The sequence below is a fragment of the Otolemur garnettii genome, unplaced genomic scaffold, assembly GCF_000181295.1.
Source record: "Otolemur garnettii isolate 467f Iridium unplaced genomic scaffold, OtoGar3 scaffold00285, whole genome shotgun sequence".
Classification (NCBI taxonomy): Eukaryota; Metazoa; Chordata; class Mammalia; order Primates; family Galagidae; genus Otolemur; species Otolemur garnettii.
Window position 1 is genome coordinate 724,256 of NW_003852680.1, and position 4,485 is coordinate 728,740.

Sequence of the window (4,485 nt, forward strand, 5' to 3'; positions counted from 1 at the left end):
CATTGTTGTTTGGCGGGTCCGGGCTGGGGATTCGAACCCGCCACCTTAGGTGTACGTGGCTGGCGCCTTAGCTGGTTGAGCTATAGGCGCCGAGCCGAGAAACCAGAGTTTACACTCAGCATGCCACTGTGGCCCAAATATGTTGTTTTGTGAGATTCTGTATCTTGGTCTCCATCCTGCTGTATCCCGTTCCCCAAAGTTTTCTAGAGGTACAGTCTTCATCTGCTCAGGCGGACAGAACAAAGTACTGCAGACTGGGTGGCTCAAAAAACAAGTTTTATTTTCTCATAATTCTGGAGGCTGAAGTTCCAAGATCAAGTTTTTCCAGGGTTGGTGTCTCCTGAGCTTTGCTCTTTGTCTTGTAGACAGCCATCTTCTTGTATCTTCACGTGGTCATCCCTCTGGGTGCATATGAATGTCCTGATCTTTTTTGATGAGGATACTAATCATATTGGATTGGGGCCCACTCAGACAACCTCATTTTGGCTTTTAAAAATCCTGCTTAAATGCAGTGACACTTTGAGGCACTAGGCGTTAGATTTCAACTTAGTAATTGGAGGAGGGGGGTGACTCATTTTAGACCTCAACGCTCCACCTTTTGGCCTCCCAAAGTTTATGACCTTCTCACAGACAAAATATATTCACCTGTCCTCACAGCCCCCAATATTAACCTATTCCAGCGTCAACTCTAATTCCAAGGTCTCATCTAAATATCATCTGAATCAAGTGCAAGAAAGACATCAAGCATGACTCATCTTGAAGCAAAATTATTTTTCAGCTGTGAAACTGGAGCCAGACAATTCCTATGCTGCCAAGACATGATGAAAGGATGAACATAGGGAAGGCATTCCTATTCAAGAAGGAAGAAACTGGAAACAAAAAAATGAGTCATTAGTCTCGCACAAATGTGAATCTGGCAGGGAAAATTTCATTGGATTTTAAGCCTGGAGGATAATCCTCTTTTGGCTCTTCCTTAGCCTCCTTTCCCCCAGTTTCTGATAACATGTTCTTTCTTTCTGAGTTCTGATTAGAAGCATCTTTAATATCCATTTTTCCATGATCCGATTGCTCGTGGTAATCTATACCTTTTCTAACATGCACCTCAACAATCTCTAGCCTCAACCTATTACCTAGTTCCAAAGCCACTTTTACATTTCTAGGTAATTGTTAGAACTGTATCCCACTCCCAGTACTAAAAGCTTTGTGTAATTTTCGGGCTACAAGTCTGAAGATCAAGGTGTTGGCAGGTTGGCTTCTTCTGAGGCCTTATTCCTTGGCTTGTAGATGGCATCTTTTCCCTGTTTCTTCACATAGGGCTGTCTGTCCCTCTGCCTCTGCATCCTGATCACCACTTTTTTTTTTTTTTTGAGACAGAGCCTCAAGCTGTCCCCCTGGGTAGAGTGCCGTGGCATTACAGCTCACAGCAACCTCCAACTCCTGGGCTCAAGCGAGTCTCCTGCCTCCGCCTCCCAAGTAGCTGGGACCACAGGCACCTGCCACAATGCCTGGCTGTTTTTTGGTTGCAGCCATCATGGTTGTTTGGCAGGCCCAGGCTGGATTCGAACCTGCCACCTTAGGTGTATGTGGCTGGCGCCTTAGCCACTTGAGCCACAGGTGCTGAGCCCTAATCACCACCTTTTATAACAAAATCAGTCATATTGAAATAGGACCCACCCTGACAACTTCATTTTACCTTAATTAACACTTAAAATACAGTTACACTCTGGGGTCTTCAACTGGGGTAGTGGGCCCAGGTATTTTCAAGCATAGAGTGCTGGAAGCCCTGCCAAGGAAGGGTACCTCCTGTATGAGTGATGGCACTGGATCAGTGAAGTCATGACTAAGCGGTGCCTCCTGTAGGGTCATAGGGATGAGGGAGTTGTCTATTTCGTTTTTGTATGTGTGGTAAAAGCTGGAAGAGACTTGCTTTCCAGGAAAAAAGAGACTGTTGCTCCCTTGAGAAGGTAAGAGATCTGGAATAGAGCAGATCTCTGGGCTGACCTGCTTCTCATAGGCAGAACCCAGGAAGGCCTCACTGTCAGACAGTTGTTGGTATGCTGTCCCATGTCCCTCCAGCCCTCCTGTTTCTGTTTCCTTCCTGGATGTTCAGCTTAATGTTCCTTAAATCCTCCAGAGGGTTTGATGGCTTCTATCCATGTGACCCTTCCTAGCCCTTCCTGCTCAATTCATTCAAGATCTGAAGAACAAGGAGGCTACAGAAGGGACCACAGCTGTACTGCAGTGTGAGCTGAGCAAAGCAGCCTCCGTGGAGTGGAGGAAGGGGCCCAAAGCCCTCAGAGCCGGGGACAGATACAGCCTGAGGCAGGATGGGGCCATGTGTGAGCTGCAGATTTGTGGCCTGGTCTTGGAAGACACTGGAGAGTACTCATGTGTGTGTGGACAGGAGGAGACCTCGGCCATGCTGACTGTCAGGGGTAAAGATCATGTGTGGCCTTGTGGACCAGTGGATTGGTGTCTACATGTTGTCTCTGCATTACCACCTACTACTAGCAAATGTGACAAAACTAGGGTGACCTCATGGTGTCTGTCCTGTAACTGGGGTCCTCTGGGCATCTCCTATCTCTACATCGTGAAATGTCTTTATGCTCACGTTCATCCTTCATGTTCTCTGTTCCTTCTGAGCCATTTGGGTCCTCATCATATGTATGTTCATTTACTTGTTCCTGCTGTGGTCCTTTGGCGGTTTGTGTGGCTTTTTGTGTTTCTGTGTCCTGTGTGTAGAATCCTCCAGACAATCTGATGTTCTCAGTGACTGCTTGGCCCTTCTCAGCCCTGCCTGCCAGATTCACAGAAGATTTGAGAAGCCAAGAGGCCACAGAAGGGGCCGTGGCCATATTGCAATGTGAGTTGAGCAAGGCAGCCCCTGTGGAGTGGAAGAAAGGGCCTGAGACCCTCACAGATGGGGACAGATACAGCCTGAGGCAGGACAGGACCCTATGTGAGCTGAAGATCCACGGCCTGGCTCTAACAGATGCTGGAGAGTATTCATGCCTGTGTGGGCAGGAGAGGACCTCGGCCTCACTCACCGTCAGGGGTACAGACTTGTGGTCAGGCACGACTGTGTTCTGTGTCCAAGTATTGACTTCATGCCATCTGTCTTCAGTCATTCCATGTTCTTTCCTCCTGTCTGTGTCTCCCTCTTCCCATCCTACAGAATCCCTTCCAGCCCCCTGGGCTGTTGTATGAACTGAGACAAACTGGCATTTACAGCCAGCTTCCCAACACTTACACCATAGCGAGTTCCTGTTGGATTCTATGTTGTCTTCCATCCTGTAATATCGTGTCTCTCAAAGTTCTACAGATGCTATGGTGTTCTCCATGTGTTTCCAATTCTCTCTGGTTCTGCCAACGGCATTCATATAAATATGAGGCCTGAATGGGCTATGGCCATGTGGTATACATCCTGGGCTGAGGGAAGCCACAGTCCCCAGACTCTGCTTGGCACACCTCACATGCGGCTTATTTCCAGTTGGGTTTTGTGTCTTTGTCTTCTTTGTAGGTCCATGTCCTGTCTCTTCTGTGTGAAAGTGGGTGTGATTGTGCCCTTGTCTTTCTGAACCCCTAGCCCTCCCTGCCAAGTTCACAGAGGGTCTGAAGAGTCAAGAGGCCATGGAAGAGGCCACAGTCATGCTACAATGTGAGCTGAGCAAGGTGGCCCCTGTGGAATGGAGGAAAGGGTCAGAGACCCTCAGAGATGGGGACAGATACAGCCTGAGGCAGGACAGGACCACATGTGAGCTGCAGATCCGTGGCCTGTCTATGGCAGACACTGGAGAGTACTCGTGTGTATGTGGGCAGGAGAGGACCTCAGCCATGCTCACTGTCAAGGGTAAAGATCATGCGTGGCCGTGTAAATCTGCGCCTTGCTTTCTTCACCTTGTCTCTATGTCATCACCTTCTGCCTCCTAGTGGCATAGCTCTTGTGATTTTTCCTCTATCTGGGGTCCTCTGGCATCTCCCACCTCCCCTTCTTCTGTGGGAGATACCCTCCTGTACATGTTTATCTCTTTGTGTTCTCTGTTCATTTGCCCATTCATGCCATGGTCCTTTGGCAATTTGTGTGGCTACGTGTTGGTGTCTGTGTTCTATACACAGAGTCCTCCAGACAGTCTGATGGTCTCAGTGACCACTTGGTCCTCCCCAGCCCTATCTGCCAGATTCATAGAAGAGATGAGAAATCAGGAGGCCACAGAAGGGGCCACAGCCATGCTGCAGTGTGAGCTGAGCAAGGCAGCCCCTGTGGAGTGGAGGAAGGGAACAGAGACCCTCAGAGATGGGGACAGATTCAGCATGAGGCAGGACGGGACCCAATGTAAGCTGCAGATCCACAGCCTGACAGTGGCAGATGCTGGGGAGTACTCATGTGTGTGTGGGCAGGAGAAGACCTTGGTCATCCTCACTGGCATGGGAAAATACCACACCTGGCCATGCCATTGTCATCTTTCCCTCCATCACTAATTTGTG